At 45.5% G+C, this 25,806-nt stretch overlaps 1 pseudogene across 1 annotated transcript in view; it reads left to right on the plus strand.

Moving 5' to 3' along the window:
• Positions 1-877: 877 nt before the first annotated feature.
• LOC147895930 (uncharacterized) overlaps positions 878-25,806 on the plus strand; it is a 92,150-nt pseudogene continuing 67,221 nt past the window's right edge. Inside the window, exons 1-9 of the transcript XR_015541923.1 lie at positions 878-971; positions 14,353-14,523; positions 14,852-14,905; positions 15,341-15,373; positions 15,712-15,909; positions 15,994-16,107; positions 16,419-16,615; positions 16,748-16,821; positions 17,364-18,470. The product of XR_015541923.1 is annotated as an uncharacterized LOC147895930 (transcript). The remainder of the gene's footprint in view (positions 972-14,352; positions 14,524-14,851; positions 14,906-15,340; positions 15,374-15,711; positions 15,910-15,993; positions 16,108-16,418; positions 16,616-16,747; positions 16,822-17,363; positions 18,471-25,806) is intronic.

Raw genomic sequence — 25,806 nt, forward strand, 5'->3', positions numbered from 1 at the left:
AAGCAAAATGGAAGGGTTTTTGGGAATTTTTGTATCTTAGCAAGGTTCCTTGTCAAAAGTGACATGCCGAGCTTAACACCAAATGAAAAAACCCCTAAGCTAGGGATCTAAGATCTCCTCTATCTCCGTGCTAACCTGCAAGCATATATCAATATCAAAATACAAACATAGGGACACATGTGGTATCAGCTAATGCGGCACCACCCAATCATAGATCCTATTAGGATCGCCCCCCAAGCTAGAGGTCAGGCAACCTTCGAGGCCAAAGCCTAGACGTCCCATACCATGCAGCCCCATCTATGCACAGATGTCGTTGGGGAGACACATGCTTGGGCGGGGGCTCTCAACCTAGCTGGGTATTCTCAAGAGGCCCCTAGGAACCCAAGGACTTTGAGGTGACTCTAGGCTCGAGAATGCCCGGCAAGAGTAAGGGGTTTGAGTAAACTAATACTTATTAGTCTAGTTAATTAGAAAAGACTTGGACTAATACTTATCATTTCCCTCCAATATAGTTTTCAAATCGCGAGCCCTTCTTCACCTTTGCTACTAAAGGGGTTTGACTAGACTAAAGGGGTAATGATATGGTGGGAAATTGGGAGCACGGGAAAACATAATATTTTCCCAGCATTTCTAGACTTTCCTATGACGTGGACATCTTTGCATGTCATAAGGGGGAGGCCCTCACTCTTTTCTCACAAATTTACCAAGATCAAATGGTTGGGGAAATAACAACTCGCCATATAGGATGAATTTCTCCCCAAATTCCCGAAAAAACCCTTTTGAGCATATGGGAAATATAATTTCCCACCCGATAAGTTGTGAATGGAAGACTAAGCTAAATAATTAGAAAAGACTAATACTTATCATTTCCCCGTAAGTATAGTTTTCAAATCGCGAGCCCTTCTTCACCTTTACTACATCCGGCACCTGCTCGATCGACACTCGAGCGATTGTGGCTGCGTTTTTGATCGGTGCGCATGGTTTTGTGTTTTGTATTCATGTTTCTGAGCTTCTACCAGCTAGCCTCAATCTCAAGTTTGATGCACTGAAGTAAATTGCTTCACATTTGTAAGAGGAGCCATCTGCGTTTGGTAGGGAATGCATGGGCTTCGTAGCATAAGCCATGCACACTGCTTGATGCGCCCAAAAGCAAGTCATCCTTGATGACCAGTTGTTTCACCTCCAGCTGAGAGTCGCTCCCCCAAGATGTGCCATGTTTTAAAGCTATATCCATTTTTTTTCTTCCTGTGTTTCAGAAGAAGCAGCTTCCAAGCACACTCCAATTCTAAACGTCCGAATTTTGATAGTTTGTTTCCATCTTGACGTATGTCCAATCAGACGTTAGTGCTTGCGTGCATCAAAACCTCCTTGGCTCTTATTCTCAGCTCTCACTCTGCTACTGCATCATTCTCATGACTAGGAGCCGCTTTCCAATCCATTCATGTTCGCCTAAGTGTGCTTGACTGCCATTCTGCTGTCGCTATCTTATAGGCAGCAAACCTTAATTCATCCCCTCATCGTTAGGAGGCCTTACAAATGCTGTCCGTGCTGTACTTAAACCTAGCGAGACATAAAAAAGACTCTCCATGCTGTACTTAAACTTAATGAGAACTCTCCATCCTCGCCTGTAGGTGCTTCATCCCTTGCACAAGAGTATTATTCCTTGGCTCACTCATTTGCTCCACTCAGTCCTTTTTTTCGGAGTTGCTCTGGTTTACATTAGGGTAGTTGGTACTACTCTAGTTTCCCTGCAGGCAACTACTATAAATTTCCTGGTAAACAACATCTGGTCTTCAAGGTTTGATATGTTTGGGTAAGGACAGCTCCACCCCTTCGATTTTGCCCTTCCCGTCTCACCCCTATCACTCCTCTTGGTGCTGCCTTTAGTCCCCTTTGCAAGCAGGTGGCAGAAATTGCGTTTTTCAGCTTCAGTCGGCCTTTTGCATTCAATTGGCGATGGCCTCATCATCCATCAATTCTTACCTGCCTCCTCTCCGGCAGTAAGGACATACATCTTGGGAGCTGCAACAGCTTTAAAAAAATGTTGAAGTAGAGTGTGTCACCACTCTCTTTGCATGAGTCCATGGATCACACTGTTCCAAGGCTCAAGTGAGAGATTTGATGCTTGCATTCTTCTTCTTAACTTCGCAGCACAATTATCACAAGCTCGACTTTTAGGTAGGGGTTTTTTCAGATTGCCTTTGATTTCCAAGAGACCAGCTCATCTATTTTGTGGCTAGTCCTCTAGCCTTGAGTTCTACGCTGTCATGACAAGAGAAATCACTTTTTTTTGTGATTAGTAGTCATAGTGCCTACTGTGAAGGCGGGGCCTCTCTCCCATCTAGACCATTGCATGTAATGCGAAGTGCCGAGTGGTCAGCCATGCTCATCAAGAATACTGTCATTCCAAATGGCCAGTTGCCTATCAATCTCTTCGAGGGTAGAGGGCGGAACCTTGCGAAGTGTATTCTTGAAGCTGCCCCAAGCTTTCAGGTTGGCAGCCATGAGAGGAGATGCATGAGATCTGAGAGGGGCGGAAGTAAAAATCCAGCGAGGGCTGTCCACCCAATCATCCCCCAAGGTAGGTGTGCAAGCCTGAATGCGTCCAAAAAAGTACTTCCAAGGTTCCTGCCCAGGCATGAGGCGCCTCACCACCGCAATGCAAGGCATTGCTTTGTAAGGTAGGTCTGGGTCAATGATATTAAGGCCCCCTTTGGTCTCCCAGGCCACCCTCGCTGCAACATCTGCCGCGTCATCGAGTCCACTCCATAAAAAATTTCTGATTGGTCTAATGAGCTGAGTGATGCACTCTCTAGATTGGCACCAGCATGAGCACACAAACCAGGCGGTGGCCAAGAGAACCTGGTTCACTACCACAACTCTAGATGCAAGGTCAAGTTTGGCTGAGCTCCAGAAGAGAAGCTTTTTCCTTATACTCTCCAGTATTGGGGTAAACTGCTGTGCTGGAGAGATGCCCAACCCTACCTGGCATTCCAAATATCTGACAGGAACACCCCTCTGAATCCAAGAGAAGCCAATGTCAACTCCCCAGCCTGGAGTGTCCTCATCGCTGATCCAAAAGCCAAAGGATTTATGCCAGTTAATGTGTGCTCCTGCAGTTGAGCAAAAGATATCCAAGGCTGTCCAGAAAGCATCCAGTGACTGCGAGGAGGCCTCAATAAAAATGGCAGTGTCATCATCCAACTCACAGTCCAGAAGCTCCTGCTCCTGTCTCAAGGGCAATCTCAGCCCATATAAACCAGCCTGAGATCTAAGAAAGATACTCATAGCTTCAGCCACAAAAAGAAAAAGGAAGGAGGCTGAAGGGCATCCTTGATGGACTGATCTGGAAATCTGAAACCTGTCACCCCTTACCCCTCCAATCAAAACTTGGCTGTGGGCTGATCTGTAAAGGGAGGCCACCCCTCTAATCCATGCATCTGAAAATCCGAATCGTAGAAGAGTGCCCTCAAGAAAACCCCAATCTACTCTGTCATAGGCTTTCTCAAAGTCCAAGAGTAGAATTGCCAGCCTCTACCTGCTCTGCATAGCCCACTCTGAGGCCTCCCAAAAGGAAAAGATGTTATCAAATATGCTCCTGCCATGCACAAAGCTTGTCTGAGTATCATGGATGAGGTCTGGAAGAAGGGGCTGCAATCTGATGCTGATCGCCTTGGCAAGAATTTTGTATAGAGTGCCCAAAAGAGTGATGGGGTCTCCAATGGGATACAAAATTCCTGTTGCCACCTTTCGGGATAAGGTGTATAAGTCCCTCGGTGAGTGAGTCAGGCATCTCACCCGAGTCCCAAATGCCCTGCAGGGCTGAAGTAATATGATCACCTATCATATCCCAGAAGGCTATAAAAAAAGATGGAGTAAGACCATCTGAACCAGGGCACTTGCCCTTATGAAGGGCGGAGAGAGCAATCCAAAATTCTGTGTTGGTAAATCGTGCATCAAGTGAGCATATCATCTCTGGTGTGGCCAACACAGGTAAACGCTGCCAAACCGCATCTCTAGCCACATCTCTGGCTTGTGTGTTAGGGTCTGCAGAAAGAAGGGAGACATGAAAATCTGTTGCTAAGTGCATGACGGTATCCGGATGAGACTGCAAAACCCTATCAGAGTCAATAAGGTGCCTGACACTCTCTCTACTATGTCTGGGACCAAGTGTAGAGAAAAAGTGTTTATTGACTCTCCCTCCCATCTGTATCCAAAAAGACTCCCGTGCATGGAAGGCATACTCTGCTCTCTGATCTAGCAATGTCTGCAAGTGAGCCCTTGCTGCAGCAAGGCACTCCTGGATCCAAGCATTTGAGGGTTGTTTCTGCTTCTCCCTCTGCAGGGCTGTCAACTGCCGGCGGATACCAATCTCCCACCTGAGTACCTCACCTCGCCTAGTACTAGCGACAGAATGATAAAAGTCGCTAATACTGGCAAGTGCTGTGGCCACATGTGAAGGTGCGGCCACCCCCCCTGCATGTGAGACACCCAGATCTCCAAGACTGCCTCTGTGAGAGTATCAACTGTGTATAAGGCATTGGGGATCCTGATACTGGAAGATCGTCCTCTCAGATGGGGCTCTGAGATGGACAAAACTACCGGAAAATGGTCGGAGGTGGAAACACCAGGTGCAATGTAAACTGTCCCCCCTCTATCAAGAGCCCAGTCATCCACATAGAATCTGTCAATCCGAGCATGGATAGGCATCTGCATCCTACGGTTCGACCACAAAAACAAGAGTGACTGAGACTGAATATGAAATGCATCATTTGATCAAACATCTCTGCCACTGAATCTGAGCAAGAAGGCATCCCAAGCTGCTCTCTCAAGGGAGTGAATACCACCTTCTCTTCCCCCTTTCTTATCGGATGGTGCCTCAACCATGTTGAAGTCAACTCCAATAATCCAAGAATCTGCAATGTCAGCCCACGAGAGCAACTCTTTCAAAAAAAGAACACGGTCCCCTCTGTTGTTCGGAGCGTAGAGGTTGAGGAAACCAACTGACACATCCCAGCACTCCTGAAACCCCTGATCTGCAAAATAACCACACACAACATCAGAACTGAGCAGGCTGCTCACCACCCAACCGTGACATCTACGGGATATGATCCCGAATCAGAAGATGCCCCCCGAGCCACGAGCTGAGCTACCGGCACGAACTCCCAATCAGATCCCAACCAGCCAAGTGTCCCATACCACCAGGTGGCGCTGTGAAGCCCTGGATCTGGCACTGGGCCTTGGGCTACGCTAAGATGCAGGCGCGCGTCCGCGACACAATCCAGGATCAGACCTAGCACCTGGGAACGAGACTTGCTCCCAACTGCACACTGAGAACTGAATCCCCTGGGCCTCTTTTATAGACTCGGGCCCCGGCGCCAAAAATAGCGAAGACCTATAAATAGTTCGTACCCTTGCCACTCAACCCGAGAATCAAGCCTGCCTAGCTCTAAGCCTCCCCAGGCTAACCTGAGCTAGTTCTGTGTAACTAGTACACGTCAGATACCACTCCGTGCACATGACATACTCCCCCTCCTCTAAGAACTCACTCCTGAGTTCGCTAAGAAATCGGGAAATGTTCTTTGGAGGTTTTGTAATGTCTCCCATGTTGCATCCTCCTCAACACGATCCTTTCACTTAATCTTGTATTCCGTGATAGTACGATTTCGAATCTGTCTTTCACGGAATTCAAGAATAGATTCAGGTTCGTGAGGAATAAAAGTTAAATCTGTAACTTCTATAATCTCATGAGGAGAAACAATTTGATCATCTGCACCCAATACTTCTTTCAGTCTACTGACATGAAAGACTGGATGTACTTTAACATCAGGAGGCAATTCTAGTCGATATGCAACTGGTCCAATTCTTTTAATGACCTTGAATGGGCCACAGTATCTGGGGGATAATTTCGGAACCAAACCAGTACTTAGGCTCTTGGATTCCTTAGGAATTCTCAAATATACCATCGTTCCTTCAGAGAATTCTCTAGGTGAACGATGTCTATTAGCATAAAATCTGTCCCGATCTTGGGCACTTCTAATAGACTCCTTGGCAAACTGCAACATTTTCTTGCATGTCTTGCAAGAAGTTCTTAGCAGCATCATTTTGAATCCCTTTTAATCCTACCATAACTGGTGACTTAGGTTGAAACCCGTACATAAGCATAAAAGGACTATAACCTGTACTAGAATGCTTTGCACTGTTGTAAGCAAATTCAATCATGTGTAGATAATCTTCCCATGAAGACTGTCTCTTAGATACAAATGCCCGAAGCATGTCTTCAACCAACTGGTTGACCTTTTCTGTACTGCCATCAGATTGTGCATGATCCGAGGAACTCATACTTAGAGTAGTTTCCAACTTCTCAAATACAAGTGTCCAGAAGTTACTTGTAAACTTTGAGTCCCTGTCACTGACTATGTCAGATGGTAAACCATACAGCTTGAACAAGTGGTCCACAAACTCGTGAGCCAACTGAACAGCTGAAATAGTTGTTCTTGTAGGTAAGAATCTAGCCATTTTTGTCAAACGGTCAACTATGACCCAAATAGAGTCATGACCCTTGCGCGTTCGAGGTAAACCAGTAATAAAATCCATGGAAATACTTTCCCATTTATTACCTGGAATCTGTAATGGCTGTAATAAGCCCGCGCTCCTAAGGCGTTCAGCCTTAGTAACTTGACAAACTCGGCAACCTACCACATAGTTCTCTACAAATGCACGCATCTTAGGCCAATAAAAGGTATGCTTCACAAGAGACAGAGTCCTATGTATACCTGGATGTCCCGCACTAGGAGCATCATGACACTCCCAGAGAATCTTGGATTTAAGGTCCAGAACATCAGGCACACAAATCTTTTCATTCCGGAACAGCAAGACGTTCCTAATCATCCACTGACCTCCCGCCGCCTGTATCCTAGGTGGCACAATCCCCGAGTCCTGGTCAACCACGGAATTCCCATCCTGGACTCTCTGCCAATAAGAACTGAAATGACTATCAGTTGCGTATAGCCCTCTCAAGGATTGAAATAGGTCCGAGGATATTTCCGTAAATGACAAAGCATTTACAAACTTAACTCGTCTTAAGGCATCCGCCACACTATTCAACGAACCCTTACGATAACGTATCAAAATCCTGCATTAACTCTGCCCATCTGGCTTTCCTTCCTCTCAAGTCTGATCCATCACACACATACTTAATTGACTGGTGATCAGTCAATACAAGGAACTTTGAACCATACAAGTAGTGTCTCCAAACCTTGAGAGCATACACTACTGCATAAAGTTCCTTCTCAAGTGTGGGCCAACGATACTGAGTGTCGTCTAGCTGCTTACTCTCAAAAGCTACAGGTCTGCCTTCTTGGAATAGAGCTGCCCCAATCGCATAATCACTCGCATCGGCCTCTAAAACATAAGGCCGGGTAGGATCGGGTAATGCAAGAACGGGTGCTTCCTTGATAGCTAACTTCAAGGTTTCAAAAGCCTTGTTCATTGCATCATTCCAAGGGATCGGTTGAGTAGACCTGCGTCCACGACCTTTCAATATGTTGGTCAAGGGTACCGTGATTTGTGAATAATCACGAACTGACTTCCGAAGAAATACCGTAAATCCTAGGAAAGAGCGAAGTTGTTTCACAGTCTGAGGAATAGGCCATTCTAAAACCTTCTGGATACGATCCAGATCAATGCTAATACCTTCAGAAGAAATCTTGTGTCCTAAGTAAATGATCTCCTTCATAAAGAAGTCACATTTACTCATCTTGGCATAAAGCTTATGCTGTCTTAGAACAAGTAAGACAACCCGAAGGTGTCCTATATGATCTGATCCTCAAGCGTTTTACTATATACCAAGATATCATCTAAGAACACTACAACAAATTTGCCCAGATAATCTCTGAACAAATCGTTCATCATCTGCTGGAAAGTAGCAGGAGCATTGGTCAAACCAAAAGGTAATACGAGGAACTCGTAATGACCATACCTAGTCCGGAATGCGGTCCTATCTATGTGTTTAGCATAGATACGGATTTGGTGATAACCCGTATGCAAATCAATCTTAGTGAAATACTTCGCTCCGGCCAAACGGTCTATCAAATCATCAGAACGAGGTAAAGGATAGCGGTTCTTAATTGTAACTTTATTTAGTCGTTTATAATCTATACACATCCTCCAGGAAGAATCCTTCTTCTTTCTTAAGAGGACAGGTGCACCCCAAGGAGATTTACTTGGGCGGATATAGCCCATATTCAGGTAATCCTGAAGCTGGATAGCTAACTCATCCTCCTCTACCTGGCTCATCCTATACGGTGGTACACTGATAGGTTGAGCCCCTGGGACTAAGTCTATGATGCGATGATCTACTGCCCTTTCTGGAGGTAAACCTTCCGGCAGTTGAGCTGGGAATACGTCCTTAAAATTATCTAACAACGTTCTCAATTCCCGGTGTTCAAACACACTTAATTCATTTTTGTTAATTACCGAAACAATAAATGAAGAAAGTGGAATCAAAACACACTGATAAACATTATAATGAGAAGTGTTCAATATATTCCGAAGCTGCATCGCAGATACAATAGGCCCCTGAGAAGGGATAATCTTATCACACTGAATACAAAATTGGGTGCCTTTGTCTACAAAAGAAAGTGTATGCTCCGTCCATCCAATCTGGATATTGTGGGTTTTAAACCACTCTATCCCGATCAGCAAGTCTACATGCTCTAAATGCATAACATAACATGTGAGAGCTCCCGTGTAGGCTTGAATCCGGATGGGAAGCGCTTCAACCTTGCGATCCCAAAACTGCTTCCCAGCTGGAAGCTGCACCTCGTAGGTGTGGTCGCTAGGTACTGTGGACAGCCCCATCTTCTGCACAAATTTGTAATTAACAAAATTGTGAGAGCTGCCCGGATCAAAGAGAATGTGAACCTGTTGGTCCCTAACTTCTCCATAAACTCGGAAAAGATCATGGGAACCAAACAACGAAGTATTAAAGGTACAATTACAAGAAAGGGGGCAGGTAATGACATTTACAGAAATACCTGTCATCGTAACCTGGTTGGCTCCCTTGGCTGCGGTTCGTGGACCTGCCTGGAGCTTGGGTCCTAGCACCAATTTCTGGTTCTTCCGCTTAGGACACTCATTCTTCGTGTGGCCCCGCTCCTTGCAATAAAAACACTGGCCCTCTTTCTTGAGCCTAAGAGTGCGAAGGAAACGGGCCTTACCATTCTTCGCAGGAGTTAAGCTTTTCCTGGAGGCATTGTCCGTAGACTTCGTCTCCCCAATGCCAGTCGCATGCTGAAAGAACTTGCATTTGTTCTTTCCGCTGGTCTCGGTAACTGTGGTTGCCTTGGTTCCGGCCATGGTATCATCATATATGCGCGCATATGTCATGGCCTCCTGCAATGTTGTGCACTTGTTATTCTTAATCTGTAACTTATAGGAGTCTGGCAAACCATCCACGAAAAAACCTAACAAGGTTACAGGATCCATTTTAGTGGCCCTGGTTTGCAGATCCCTAAATCTTTGAAGATAAACTTCAAAAGTTAAATTCAATTTCGACATATCGAGGGCCTTGAGCTTGCCGACGATATCGTAGTCATCTTCCTTCTTCAGGAACTCCTTTTTGAAGATACCCTCAAATTCTGTCCAAGTATCAAGCTTAGGCTGAAGTTCTTTCCACCAAAGCAAGGCTTTACCTGACATAAACCCGCTAGCTGAATCTTTTTCTCGTCTGGATAGGGGTGAAATTGGAAGTGTACTTGCCACTTGTGCAACCAAGTGTCAACCACCTCCTTTGTTCTTGATTTTTGGTCACCTGGAAAGGGGTCCGGAGTGATATTCGGGCCTAGCACGGAGGCCATGGCATCCACATGCGTGAGTGCTTGAACCGTGCTAGCCAGAAGAGTCAAAGTGGCTTGTATCCCTTGGAGTTGCTGTGTCAACCCCGATTGATTAGCGTTGACCTGCTCAAATTTACCATCCAGAGCAGTCGTGAACTCACTGAAGGCTTTCTTAGTGATCAGGTCGTCATAAAGACCCTGATCATCCTCTCCCACTGGAGTGTAATCTAAGTCCTGCTCTCCCATAGCGAACTCGGGATTTGGAGCATCAGACATGGCTGAAATCTGATTCGATTACAAACGGAGAGAAATAACTGACTGAAACGAAGCACGGAGGGAGATGGAGTAGAAGAAAACCGTCCCAGATAAATCTGACAGAAGAGATGCTGAAATCTGGAAGACCACGAGTCCTGGTGCCTCCCCGAATCTGCTAACCAGATGCGCAGTCTGCAATAGGAGCTGTGCGGACTGCTGACGTGGCCTGTACGGCTGCTGACGCAGGCCGTACGGTGGCTGCTGGTGCTGATGCAGCTGCTGTTCGGTACAGCAGCAGATACAAAAACAGGCAGGACAGTCCGTACAGGCTGTACGGCTGTCGCTGGAGCTGTACGGCTGGTACGGCAGCTTCGGGAGTTGCGCAGGGCTATCGCAGGCAGGGCGGGTGCAGAAAAGCTGTTCGAACAGGGCGCGACTGAAGGGCGAGGCTGGCTGGCACAAATTTCGAGGTAGCTTCTCGAATCTTGGGCCGCTTGTGGGTTGCCTAGCACCCAGCCCCCACCTATATAGGGTGCAGGGCTGCCTGATTTGGAAGCTAGGCTTCCAAAAAAGGCTAAGCCCCTCCAGCTTTGGAGGGGTGCTTTTTTCGAAAAAAGCACCTGAGCCCCTCCAACTTTGGAGGGGTGCTTTTTCGAAAAAAGCACCCTGTTTCAGCGCAGGCTGCTCGCAGCCCTAGGCGCAGGCTGTTCGCAGCCTGTTGCGCTGGCTGTGGACAGCCTTTTACACAGGCTGTCCCGCCACACTGCCTCGCCTACAGCGCCCCTTCCTACGCTCCGCATCCCCTACTCCCTGGCTGTCTATTTCCTGCACTTCTCTCCTTCTTTTCTGCTCTCCTTCTCCTCCCTCAAAACTTCTCTCCGTAGCCTTCAGAAATTTCGATTCTATTTCACTCCTCTTCTTCTTCCTTTTCCAGATATTTCTTCACCCCTTCTACCCCAGGTAGACAGCAAAAACGCAGCAGGAAATCTCGAATTTTAGGGCATACCTGGAAGAGAAATCCGTCAAATTTCTCGCATCAGAAGTTCCTACCTCAGGATTTGGCTCTGATACCAACTGACACATCCCAGCACTCCTGAAACCCCTGATCTGCAAAATAACCACACACAACATCAGAACTGAGCAGGCTGCTCACCACCCAACCGTGACATCTACGGGATATGATCCCGAATCAGAAGATGTCCTCCCGAGCCACGAGCTGAGCTACCGGCACGAACTCCCAATCAGATCCCAACCAGCCTGGTGTCCCATACCACCAGGTGGCGCTGTGAAGCCCTGGATCTGGCACTGGGCCTTGGGCTACGCTAAGATGCAGGCGCGCGTCCGCGACACAATCCAGGATCAGACCTAGCACCTGGGAACGAGACTTGCTCCCAACTGCACACTGAGAACTGAACCCCTTGGGCCTCTTTTATAGACTCGGGCCCCGGCGCCAAAAATAGCGAAGACCTATAAATAGTTCGTACTCTTGCCACTCAACCCGAGAATCAAGCCTGCCTAGCTCTAAGCCTCCCCAGGCTAACCTGAGCTAGTTCTGTGTAACTAGTACACGTCAGATACCACTCCGTGCACATGACACCAACCTTACGTCTGTCAACCATAAGCAAAATCCACTGGGCCCTAGAGGGGGTGAAGGTATCGTGTCCAATGACCAAAGGGAGGATAGAGTCTGAAACTGATATGCAAGTACCTCCTCTGGTTCCCAAGGCAGGAAGCCAAAATGTTCGGCGTGAAAGCAGCTTACTTGACTTGGAGCAATCTTTGGCATCCAGTTTGTGTTTTTGTAGAAAAAGAATGTCTAAGGAACCACCTGACACACTTGGATGAAGCTGATTCCTTATCAGCTGTTTGCGATGGCGATGAGGGATGCCACCCAACCCCTGTATATTCCAACTGGCTATCCTCATCGACGGGAGGAAGCAGGTTGGAATACCTTACCCGACCTGGTGGCGGAAAAAGAACCCTCTATCGGAGTTGACCTCCTGCCATACACACGAGGTCCAAGGGGAGGAAAGTCCACCGGTGAGAGAGAGAAGGATCTCTCAAAGGGGATGCCGATAACTGACTCTCTGAAAGTGGAGGGTACAAAATCATCATTTGGGAGGTCAGAGAGGTCCTCAAGAGCGGAAAAGGAATTCTGCTAAGCCAGTCTTAGGGAAGGGGTCCGAAGGATTCCTACCGAAGCAGGGAAAGAATGTAAGACCCCTTTCCCTCTGTTAATAGAAGGAGGCACCTATGCTGTGTCCTGATCAAGAAGTGCTGCAGACGAGGTGCCAACAACGTGGGCTGCTGAAGGAGGCAAAGCATGATCCTGTGGTAGAGCGGAAGAAGGCTCCTGAACAATAGGCTCCACGGCGGTAGCCTCTCGAGGCTCCTGAGGGGTAGTCTCTGGAGCAGCGGAAGTATGATATGAAGTAGAGGGCCTAACTGCGATCGGAACCCACTAGGGGCCAGAGGTTGTGCGGTGTGTAGGAGGGACTCGGGTAGCCCTAGGAGGAGGGGGAGCCCGTGTTTGAGGCGGTGCCTGTGATCTTTGTCGTAACCTAGTACGAGCTGGTTGCTTTTTTGGCCTCTTCTTCTTCTTTGGGTAATCTCTGGCGAAGTGCTCGGAGGATCTGCAAATCTTGCATTGGTCCTGACGACCTGCAACCTCAAATCTCTTGCAAAAGAACGACCCATCGGGTCGTTGTAGCATGATGTGGTCATATGAAATGTTAGGGTCCTTGACAAAGACCCTAACCTTGGGTACCCCATCCATCCTGACCGCCTTAGTAGCCGACAAAGGCTCGCCAGGAACAGGGGGGATTGCTGCTACCACACCAAACCTCTCGCCAATAACTGAAAGAAGCCGGTGATAAACTGAAGGTAGACCAAAGAACCTGATGAAGACGGAAACTCCGTGCTTATCCTCTTCAACTGGGTCAAAGCCCAGTTGAAAGGGAAACAAAAAAATCCTCTTGTAGCCTAGAAAGAGAAACCCAGTCTGTAGCAAGTCTCTCGTGACATCCGGGGAATCTAGGCACACCTGAAAGAAACCTCGTCCCAACAAATGTACATCCTTAAGGTGGGGAGCGAGCTCCTGAGGAAGCGCCACAAGCATCCAATCTCTAGCCTGTGATCTCGAGGAGTGGGAGCCAAAGATGTGTGCGAAGAGAGTCGTGGAACACTCATGCTCCAAATCCTTTTGCAACTGTTGCAGCTTGTCTTTTGAGAAAGTGACGGTTCTCGCGACCGGTGTGTGCGGTAATGGATTGACTGAATAGGTACGCATTCGTCAATGGAGGTGGGAAAGGCCGACTCAAACACAAAGAAACTCCGTCCGCGTTCTTGAAGCCTAGGAGACCCCCAAAAATAGGGGGTACACCTGATGAAGGGAGAGGGTGAAAGGAGGGAAGGAGAGAGAAGATTGAGCAAAGAGGTAGAATGAATGAGGGGGAGGAGTCAGAAAGGAGAAAGGGAGGGCAGCAAGAGGGAGAGGGGAAGGGAAGGGGGCAGGAGGAGGAGAGGGGGGGGGAGCGAAGAAACAGGGGGGGGCGGTGCAGGCAGCAGCGCGGGGGGGGCACGCAGGCGGGCAGCAGCACGGGGGAGGGGGGGGCTGCGCGGGGGGGAGGGGCTGCAGCAGCGCGGGGGATAGGGAAGGGGAGAGAGGGAGGGAAGGCAGGGGGAGCAGCAGGTAGGGGGGAGGGGAGGGAGGAGGCAGCAAGGAGGGGAGGGAGGGGGCAGCGAGGAGGGGAGCAGGAAGGAGGAAGGGCAGCAGGAGGAGCGGGGAGCAGCAGCAGCCAAAAAAATCCGGTGGATATCTTATGAAAGATGATTGTTTGTGAGTTACCAGGAAATTAACATTATGGAAGGGTGTCATGTTCCACCTTATGCAGGTCATAGACGGATTGCTTCTACTACATAAGCTCTGGAGAGTTTTTTTTGGCCAAGTGTGCGTAAAGATATTCATCAGCTTGTATTTGAATTTCTTATTTGCCAAAAAGTGAAATATGACAGTCATAAGACACTCGGCCTATTGATGCCTCTTCCAGTATCCTAGATACCTTGGGAGAGCATAGCCATGGATTAAGGTCGAAACAGGCCAATGATGAGATTTGGACAATCATTGATAGATTAGCAGAGCTATGTGGCATCTCCTATCAGTCTTACACTAAAATTTATTTTGAAGTTGCAAAGATTCTGGTTTACGATTCAGCTCTAAGTCTACATCTTGTTACATGCAATGTCATCTGTTTTGCAGGCTGATCTGTGCTCATACAGTTTTCTCTAAAATCTGCCAGCTATATCGTAGACAATGTTCCCATGCAAAGAAGACACCTTAGTAAAAAATATTGTACTTGATCTCAGTGAGGCCCAACAGAAAGCAGTGGAAGCTCCTGCCGACCGACCTTCTCTCATACTTGCTGCTGCTGTAAGCTTTATAGTTTTGCAATTATTTCAATAAGAGCTGCCAAATCAATGATGACTACTGGCAGTCCTAGTTTCCCATCTGTAGCTTTCATGATGGCCTTTTATTTCTAAAAAAGTTATCCCTGCATACCCAGGATTTATTGCTTTGTTTCCACTGTAATATTGGTTTTTGGACATTTCCAAAGTTGGAGGCAGTTTGAAGTTCTGGTATTTCTAGAGAAGGTCATCCATGTTTGTGAGTGTATGTCCAGCAGATCAAAATCTAGACTCCATTTGAGGTATTTTCAGTGGATTCTTTTTCAAGTAATCAAGCATTTATTGTTTTGCAGGGGTCAGGAAAGACCTTGGTTCTTTGCCATCGTATTGTGCATCTTATTTCTCAGGTATATTTGGAAATTGGAATGTAATATTGTTTACGACACCAAAACAAAGCTCAAGAAGCTGTGCTTTATGAAGATTTGATGCCCTGGATAATATATGTTCAGCTTTATCTAATTGAGAAAAAGAAGGTTGGGAGGTTGTACTTAAGATTTTTGGTTTTGTTTGATGTTTTACTCAAGAAACAAGTTCCAGATATTTGATGCATCCTACCTCAGTGGTGCGCTTTGTTGCTTGCTCCTACTTGTGACTTATCCCAATGGTTCTTTTAGAGTATTTCATTGTAACAATAAGATAAGCAAGGTTTTTTGTTCAAATGTATGAAAGGTTCTTCATCACTGTCAACCTACCACGAGGGAATAAATCAAGAAGTAATCAATTCATTCCTGCTGTTTGGAATCTTTTGTTGGTGCTCACTTAATTTCACGTTTTTGCATCAGGGTGTGGCTGCCAAGGATATCCTTGCTGTTACGGTATGCTACTCTTACTTTTCCTATCTATGGAGAGGCTTAATAATATGTGAATGAAGAAAAGGTAAAGTACAATGGTTTACTGCTTTTTATTGCACTGCTATTGTGACAGACTAGGATAGTTCTCTTGTCCTTTAACATATATGTGTGTTGGAACTATGGATTTAAAAATGACCTCCAAAGTCCCTACCTATGCTTATCTGTCAACATTATGTACTTGATTTGGGAGCAGTTGCTGATTGACTTGCTGACAGTTTTGAGATCTTGAATGGTTTCAATGCCATTTGCTGTGAAATTATTGGTTTTCATGGAAGCTTTCCTGATAGTTATTTGCCTGTCAGTTTTCCAGACGGGCAGGACATGATCTTCTTCACAGGCTTCACACAGTTGCTGCATCTGTGCCAGCTGCAGATGGCTTTGTGGATTTGGAGGGAATTCGAGTGTGTACATTCCATTCCTTTTGCTTATCTGTTTTACGAGCCTTCCCAACTCAGGCTGATCTTTCTCCAGGCTTCATCATTTTTACTCCCAGGATGCAGGTATACTAGTGTATCTGCTGTTATGAAGTTCACGGGTTTATCTAGTTATGGACATGATGTAAATAATAATATGTTTTCTGACAGCTGCAATTATTGGAAGAGCTGGTGAAAAGCTGGTATGAGGAAAAACATATTCAAAAGCATCCTGAAAAAGCAAGGCCGAACTCTTTTTTAGAGCAAAGAACAGAATTTAATGGAGTAAGAATCATTTGCAGAGACAAAATCTGGGTTTTGTCAAATCTATGCTCTTAAATTTTTGATGATTCGTGGGAGCTGTGAATGTATACCAAAGAGTCAGAGTATTACTCTTTATATTATTGTACTATGAATAGGATCCTTTGATTTGACATCATTGTATATTGGCACACATGCCATTAAAGGCAGTCATACAGGAAGATAGCTTCTCATATCGGAGTTGTGGCCTGACTGATGGTTGCTTTTCAATTTTCTTGTATTGACATCAACGAATTAAGTTCTTCAAGAGGAAATATCTTTGTTTTTCTGTGCAGAAAGCCACATTTCGCTCAGAGGCTTACCGCATATATCAGCAAATTCAACGGTTTCATAATTCCAAAAAAGTAGGAAGCTTTATTGAAAACAAAAAAGTCAGCCTGGAGAAAAATGGAAGTGTTTTTGAATGGGTCTATGATAAATATAATATGTGGCTGAAGACTGTCAATGGCATTGATTTTAGTGATTTCCCTAGGTGGGTGATCTAAAGCCTTTATCAGCCCTATTTGGAGGTTCTCCTGCTATGGGGCTAGATGACAAAGTAACACCTGCTGTCAACCCGTCTAATATGAAGAACTCAAATGTCCTCCTGTGTTGTTTAATATAGGCTTGCAATAAAGGTTTTGGAAAGTTGTCCGGAAGCATTGGCAGCTACTGGATTGCGAACACGCTACCTTCTTGGTAAGATTTTGTCTGTATATATTACATTCTTGGTAAGATTTTGTTTGCAAGGCTGCAGACGATAATTTATGCTGGCACTCCCTCTTGACGAATTTGATTGCTTGAGATGATATATATATATATATATATATATATTAATGGAAGAGGCTGGGCTTTCTAAATTTTGTAGTTAGCTTTTTGAATTGAGAGGAAGAATGGAAGCTACAGTTTGGAGACTTTGCCATTAGAGTCAGGACCATGGTATAAGTGAAGCTGTTCTTATTATAACCATGACATTATGTGGTGTTGCATGATTTGGTTGTCTTTTCTGCTGCTGATAGAAATAGATGCTCAGGAGGGTAGCATTATTTTGGAAAGTATGGTAATCTTTCTTAAATTAAGGTCTTATTCAATCAAAGACATGCAACTAAAAGTATGTTGGAGAGACGTTCAGCAATACATAGAACAATGGAAGGGTTTGAGATGCTCATTGTGCTTGCCAAATTTGTAGATGAATTGTTGTGCTTCTAATACAAATGGCTGATGTAATCATGAAATTGAAGTGGATGAGTTTCAGGATACAGATGTGGATCAGTTCAAGCTTTTAAGATTACTGTGTAGGGATCACAAGCGACTCACAATAGTTGGAGACGACGATCAACAAATATATTCTTGGCGTGGAGCGGCTGGGTTTTACAATTTATCTATGTTTGATAAGGTTTTCACTGGGGCAACAGTAACTAAGCTGGAGCAAAATTTTCGGAGTACAGGTGCTATCGTGGCTGCTGCAAGGTCTGTAATTGTTAAAAATGTAAATCGAACACAGAAAACAATACGAACAGGTTCTTCAACTGGGACACTTTTGTCAGTTTGTGAGTGCCGAAATGAACATTGTGAGGCTGCTGCTGTGGAAGACTTTATCATGTCTTTAAAAGAGCAGGGCGTTCCCTTGCAGGAGATTGCTGTACTTTATCGTCTGCAACATGTTGGTTTTGAACTTCAACAGAGCTTACGAGCTAGAGGGATCCCATGCATTATCAAAGGAAGTGGATCCGGAATAATTGATGGCTACTTTGGAGGTGCCACTGCCAGTAATGGCACTGCTTTAGATATGGTGGGGGCTGTACTTCATGATATTTTGGCAGTTTTACGTTTGGTAATTCGTGAGTCAGATGACTTGGCTTGCAAGCAGATAGTGGGAATCCTGTGCCCTGCTTTACATTCATCTGTTGTTTCTACATGTGCGCAACACCTCCAGCTACATCATGGTGTATCTTTGCTTGAAGCATTAAAGTCCACTCGTTCTCATCTTCTAGGGCTCAAGAAACATGAAAGCCTGTCCTTGTGTGTTGTAGAAGAACAGCTTTCTCAGGCAGATGAACAGAGCATTGAAGGTGTACATTTACTTTTGAGAATCCTAGATACAGCCAAAGAAGATTTGAAAAAGATCGGGATGAAAGATGTTGTTATGAACCTGCTGCAGCAGATCTCCACACTAAGAGGGAAATTTTCTTCAAATAAAGTTTCTGGCATAGATTTATCTTTACCTTCTTCTCAAGCTGAGTCCACTCAATGTAATATTGAATTTACTGGCATCAAGGCATTGCTGAAAGAGGCTGATCTATTTGACAGGGAAAGGGAGACTGGCGCTCTGGAAATTATGAGTAGAGGTGAGATGTATTCTGTTTGTTTTTAGCATCCTTTTTCAAATGAGTCGTTTGGGTCTTTTATAGCTGCTTCTGAAAGCAAACAAACGACTTAATCATATTGTTTGCAGACACTATGGCCCTAGCTGTAATTGAAGGGGCCCACACATCCCACACTGCAGAACCAATAGGATGTTTAAGATTTCCATTGATAGCCTAATATATTTGTTTTCAAATTGATAAATGGCAAAGAGTTTCATGGGCCCACTTTGTACAAGCAATGAGATGGACTCTTGTTTCAAGTACTCTACCATACCTAGGCTATTGACTTTACTTTATGTGGCTTTGAGTAGTCTATATATATCTTCAACATATTATGGACAATTAAAGAGAGGTGTGAGAATCTTTGCATAAATCTAGATCCCCACCCTAGATGTGCCTGTAAGAAATCCTAGTAATCTAACATCATTAGAGAGCTAGAGAGTAGAAAAGAGACTGCAATGATAACAGAGAACAAGAGATCTGTAGTTTACAGAATGACTAAGAATGTGTGGCCCATAAAATTAGGCCTCTCTTTTCTAGAGAGTGAAGAGTAGCACTTGAAGAGGTTTGCACCCGAAAGGGTATGTGCAAGAAGATGCGTGTCCTCTTGTGAAAGGTGCTACCTTTATGAGAGGGTACATGACAAAGTATAAGTACAGGTATTCTCCTCTTCATTGGGCAACTTATTAAGGTTTGTACCTCTTGCAAAGTATCTCTTTGAAAGGACATATTCTTCCACAAGTGTCCATTCAAACTCAACCATCCATAAGTCTAAGTTTTAGGAAACAAATTGGTCATGGATCGTGACGTCGTCAGACATGACCACGTGATGCATCACATCAAGTGCTTCTTGGTGGCCATCAGGCCTTCGAAAGAGTGGAATCTTGAAGAAACATACTGATATTCATCTCAACGAAGGGGTCTAGGAGAAGTACGTCCCTTTCCCTCACACTCAAAAGTTGGTGCGTCGTCAAAAAGGAAGATCACCCTCCAGCCAAGTGCTAAAGGGCTAGCTTGAAGTAGCACAGCTATGACTCCAGGGGAACCAAAGACCATAGGAAATAATTTTTGAAAAGGTGTGGAGAGAGGTTATAAGGAAGGGCAACAAGCATCTAGTCCCTAGCTTCAGTCTTGGAGGGGTGGGACCCATGGGATACATGCAAAGAGGGTAGTGGAGTCACATCCTTGTTTGAAGTTGTCGCAGCTCATCTTTGGAAACATTGCATGTTCTCATGGACGGGAAAGGGAATGTGGATTGGCTGAATCAGTAGCCATTCTCCAATCTTGAAAGGAAGGCCATCCTGAAACCTTTCAATGTCCCTCCATCACTTGCAAGCCTCATCAAGAAAGGGGAGGAGAAAGAAAGAAAGAAAGAAAGTTTAGTAAAGTCTTTAGAAGACTGATGGGTCTATGAGACTGTGAAAAACCTGATACAAGCAAGCTGATACGGTGGAGCTACTAACGAGCATCAACACCCATACAGAAAAACCAAAAGATAAATGCTACGTAGTCATGTCAGACTAATAGTCATCTCCCTCGTCACTAACATCATAACCATCATCATCATCATCATCAAATAGTTTGTCATCTGAACACAAAGTGAGGTATACACCAAATGTCACAACTGTGGTCCACTCTATCCCCCCTCGTCAATGGTGGAGGGACGGGAGCAGGAAACTCGAGATAGAATGCTGTCGACGGTTGCTTGCAGGCGTAGTCTTGCGTAGTCTCCTGGTCACAGCTCTACGTCTGACAAGTGTGATCGTGACCCCCGTCCGTTGCGCCCCTACTCTGAACAAGTAGGGGATGTCCCCAAGCATGATCTGTGTGTTGACCCTCCGCTTGAGCTGTCGTGTCACTAGATCTGGATCTTGATAACGTCTAGGCCTAGTGGAGTGGGAGCCTGTATGGTCTAGCTAGAAGAACTCACTGATCTTGCTTTGAGAAGAGTTTATTAGGGTATACTCCTCATGTCGCTGTGATCGAAGTAGACACTCACGATGTTGGACTGCCTCATAAATGAATGAGGCCAAGCATTGCTGATCTGGAAAGGAGAGGAACTGGGACAACAATCCGGATCTATCTCTTAATAGACAGTAGAAGCACCCATGGATCTCATAGTAAATTGGGCATTTGAAAATGAAATGCTCCTCAGACTCAATTTCCTATAGACTGCATAATGTGCATATACGTCTCTCCTCCCTGGGTAAACCCTTTGCTTGACCGCTCTCAATACGGAGTCTATGTGAAGAGACCCGTAACTGCTCAATAGAGATCCTCAGTGAGTGGGGTAGATGAATGCGGGTGTATCGCGGTGGGTCAATAAACTCCTCATTTGAGATATGTAAACAATGATCTTTGTAGAAGATGAGCTTCACTAAGAGCTCGCTCGGTTCCAACCAAGTCGTGAATGTATGTAGCTGCAAGAGATCCTCACATATGACCTGATTAACCTCGTGATACCGCAGTGGGGAGAACGACGCATCAATGTTGTACTGGAAGGGAGGAAGTCTGTCAATGTGGAGCCCTAATCGCCCAAACCACCTCATTGTGTGTGCATACCAACACCTCTGATCACCTGTCTCTGATAGCGCCATAGAGGAGGACAATGCTAGCCACGGTAGTCTGCTGCATCCCGAGGTGCGATCTCCATACGCCCTGACACGGTATGGGTAGGTGATGACCTGAAATGCTGCGTCGAGCTGCAATGGAGACGAACCAAACTCAGCTTGGATAATCTTGTGAGGAACTCACGGCTTACTGCGAATCATCCGTATAACATTAGTACCTGTAGTCACTCCACATGAGCCCACTGTGTATTTGACAAATCTGGCCCCTCAGCAAGGGCTGTTGTACATCCTCACTGGTCGGACCCAGGAGTCAAAAAGTAGGCACTTGGTCTGGGGGTTATGAAAGTGTGAGCGAAAACACTGCTTCTCTAGTCTGGCCAACGAGGCATGCTCTTTGGTCAAGCGAGCCTGAATCGTTGGTCTCATGGTGATAATAGGTCTGGAGAACATAACCCCTAAATATGTGTATGAAGAGACAATCTCGACCCGTTGACCCTGGAGATGGAGAGAGAGAGAGAGAGAGAGAGAGAGAGAGAGAGAGAGAGAGAGAGTTTATTAAAGTCTTCGGAAGACCGATGGGTCTATGAGACTGTGAAAAACCTGGTACAAACAAGTTGTGGTGGTGGAGCTACTAAACGAGTATCCACACCAATGCAAATGCAAAATATGCAGAATGTCAGTACTAAATCCTAAATACAACATTGTCATGTCATGTCGGTAGTGGACTATCTCATCATCATTATCATCATCATCACCATCAAGACATCAGGGTGGGTGTGGCAATGGGGGCATGAAGTTGGTGATAGAGTGCTGTCGGCCACTCAAAGGTGCAGCCTTGGCATGTCTCTTGGTCATAGCTCTGCGTCTAACCAGGGCTACTGTGACCCTCGTTGGGCGAGACCCGACTCTAAACATGGAGCAAGTGTGATTTGTGTGTCAACCCTCTGTCTGAGTTGTTGGGTCACAGGCTCCGGGTGACGGTCATGTTGAGGCCTCATCCCGTGGGTGTCCATGTGATCTGGTTGGAAAAACTCCGTGATAGAACTCTGAGAGGGATCAACCAAGGAAGAAGTCTGCTCCTGTCTCCGTGCTCGAAGTACCCTCTCGTGGAGTCTGAGTGCCTCATGAATGAAACCTGCCAAACATCGCTGGTGTAGGTAGGAGATGAATCGAGCCAAAACCCCATAGTTGTCTCTAAAGAGGCAGTAGAAACGCCCGCGGATCTCATAGTAAACAAGACACCTGAAGATGAAGTGCACCTCTGTCTCAACCTCCTGCATGTCACACAAAGTGCATATGCGCCTCTCCTTGGGTAGTTGCTCTACTTTGCCGCTCTTGATACGAAGTCTATGTGAAGAGACTCGGAACTGCCCAAGACAGATCCTTAGTGAGTGGGGTAAATAAATCTGCGTGTACCCTAGTGGGTCAATGAAACCCTTCGCTATGATATGTAAGAAGTGGTCTCTGTAGCATAGGTACCAGGGAACCCCGTTCCCCCATCCGAAACACATGGAACCCCGTTCCAGAGAAGAGGGAACCCTGGAACCCCCCGGAACTTGTGTGGAACGTTCCAGCCAGGGTGTTACCAGGGAACCCCGTTTCGGGTTACTAGGAACCCCATTCCGAAAGCTGTTCCGGTCCCCGGACCTAAATCAGGCATTCTGGATTTAGGGTTTTCTTTGTTAGAATTGTTATTATATTCTAGCAGTGACCAATGTAATGTAATAAGTAGGTTAGGGGCACTTTTCCCTCTTTAGAGGTTTTTCCCCCTAACCCTAGTTAGTTCAGTAACTACGGTTAGTGAAGGATAAGGTTTTGTCACTTAGACCAAACCTTTCCCTGCTTTTTGTATTACTCACTTCATCTATTGCAACTTACGTTCAGTACTCCGTCTCTCCTACTCTCTCTTTCTCCCACATTTGGTATCAGAGTAGAGTCTTCTTCCCGGACCTGCTCCTTGCTCAACAGCTCGTGCTTCAACTGCTCCATTGCCCGCAAGCTCGACCTCCAGCTCCCACTTCTGCACATCTGTATAGTCCGCACAATTGTACGGATTTTCATCCGTACAGCTGCTGTGCATTGCCCGTATCTTTTGTACACTTGCTATGCATCAGCCGTCGTACGTTGGTACCGGCTCGTCTGTATAGCTGTACCTGTGCAATCTTTCGCCAGTACATTGTACGATGTTCATACTTCGGTCCTACATTCAAGTCGCTAGTCCGTACAGTACCTTCGCTATCCGTACAATAGCCGTACATATGTGTCGCCATCCGTACAATGTACGGATCCCTTACCGCATTCTGCTGTACAACAGTACGACTGACATCGGTTCCGCCATACTGTTTCGTACATTTGCTGTCAGCGCACCGTACAAGTATCCGTACACACTCCTGCATTCTGTACATTTGCAGGAGTCCGTACTTCTTTCGGTGCATTTGTAGGTCTTCTGAGCAGGTAGTCTTTGTCAGGCATTTCTACCCAGAGCCGCTGTTTGGTTATAAAATTTGGGGCATTTTGCGTTGCCAAGGGAATTGGTTTTTTGCAGGTATCTCTGTTTGCAGAGAAATTGGGACTTCTGAATCATTTGCAGGCACATTGCAAGTTTGGGGCTTTTGTCCATTTTTTGGCACACATTGCAAGCAAATTGCAAAGATTGGCCAAGAAATTAGGGCTTCTGCAGGAGATTTACTATTTGGGTGAAATTTGGCTCAATTTCAGCTCAAAATTTGGGTCTTTTAGTTTTGCACTGCAATTTCTTGCATCTTTGGGGCTTTCAAGCAAATTGCAAAGATTGGCCAAGAAATTAGGGCTTCTGCAGGAGATTTACTATTTGGGTGAAATTTGGCTCAATTTCAGCTCAAAATTTGGGTCTTTTAGTTTTGCAATGCAATTTCTTGCATCTTTGGGGCTTTCAAGCAATTTGCTCTCTTTTGGATGCAATTTTCGTGAAGAAATTGGGGCTTTTGGCATTCGGATACAATCTGGCAGTGTAAAAGCATTTTGGGAGGTTTGCAGACAATTTTGGAGTGTATTTGCAGGAAAGTTGAAGTGTAGGATAGCTGTGACAGTATTTGTCACTGTGGGCAGATTTTTCTTTGCAGATTTTACTTGTGCATTTTATATCCCAGGAAGGGATTTCACTTGATCAGTATGCTGTATTTTTTTGAGATTATCTGGTGAAAATGGCTTAGAACAACTCCAATGAGGTGTTCGGGGTTCTCACACAGGAGGATAAGTTGGATGGCACCAACTACTCCTTGTGGAGTTTCATGGTTCGCAATATCTTGGTTGGCAGACATCTTTGGGATTATGTCAATGGAGATGAAGCAAGACCAGATACAACGACTACACCTGTCACTCCTACAGCTGGAGGCAGGGGTAGAGGTACAAATGCAGCACAAGTAGTTGGAGCAGCCGCTCCAGGAGCTCCCATAGCAGAGCAGAAAAGATGGGACTCTAGAGATGCACAAGCTCTTTCAGTAATTTCTCTTTCTGTCAAGAGGTACATTATACCGTATATTCGGTCATGCAAGACATCTATGGCAGCTTGGGAGATACTAGAGAGTATGTTTGCAGCAAGAAATGATGTGAGAGTTTCCTTTCTGAAGCGAGAACTTTCCCATACGCATATGGAGGAGGAAGATTGCATGAATTCTCACCTCACAAAGCTTCAGGACCTTAGGAAACAATTGCTGAATATTGATGAAGTCATTCCGGATTCAGAGATGATCACCACCACTTTGAGCTCTCTTCCTGAGTCCTATCTCGGTTTCCACACCTCACTGAAATTGTCATTGAGGGGGGGCAGCAATCCTCTCTCTTTTCACGAGTTGGTAGGACTTGTGTTGCAGGAGGAACAAACTCGCAGAAATATGGCAACCCGGGCTGGCGAGCATGCTATGCTCTCCAAGTTCAAGCCCAAGGGTAAAGGGCAGCAACAGCCACATGCCAATCAGCCCACACATCAGCATTAAGCTGATTTTGGACAGCCTTCTTATAAGGCAAAGGGTGATACAAATAAGCAGAAAAAGAAGGGCATCTATCATTATTGCGAGAAGCCAGGTCATTATATTGGAGAGTGCAAGAAGCGCATAGCCAAAGAGAAGAAAAGGGATTTCGGTATGGCTGTGTCAGATGCATCAGTTCCACATTCTCATGATGGAGGAGATGTTGCAGCCAACTTTGTAGAAGAGCACTATGCCTTTCTGTCTTACACTCAAGATTTTTCAGTGGGTAGTTCTGATATTACAGCCACTAATGATGATGACCCATATGCTTTCTTGACATCCTTCAAAGAATGCATGCTCTTTTAGTGTCGATGAGACACTTCATACTTGGTATTTTGACAGTGGTGCTTCAAAGCACATCACTTCAAGAAGAGTCTGTTTGTATCTCTGCATTCTCCACCCACAAAAAAGAACATAACTTGTGCGAATAATTCTTCTTATTTAGTGTGTGGAGTGGGAGACATTATTCTCACATCCACTGATGGCACAGATTTCATAATTTTAGATGTTCTCTATGTGCCAAGGATAAAGAAGAATTTGCTTTCAGTGTCCTCACTCAATAGAGGAGGATTTCAAGTTGTTTTTGATGATGACAAGTGTGCAGTCAGAGACAAAGAAAATGACTATGCTTTGATGTTGTCTGGCACTTTGTATCGGGGTCTTTTTCAGCTTGATCTGTATGAAAAAGGATCCCATCTTGCATTATGAGTTAACACTCCCACTGCTACGATGCAGAATGCG

This window comes from Dipteris shenzhenensis, chromosome 12 (assembly GCF_047967505.1).
Source record: "Dipteris shenzhenensis isolate YYH24624 ecotype China chromosome 12, Dip_SZ_1.0, whole genome shotgun sequence".
Taxonomy (NCBI): domain Eukaryota; kingdom Viridiplantae; phylum Streptophyta; class Polypodiopsida; order Gleicheniales; family Dipteridaceae; genus Dipteris; species Dipteris shenzhenensis.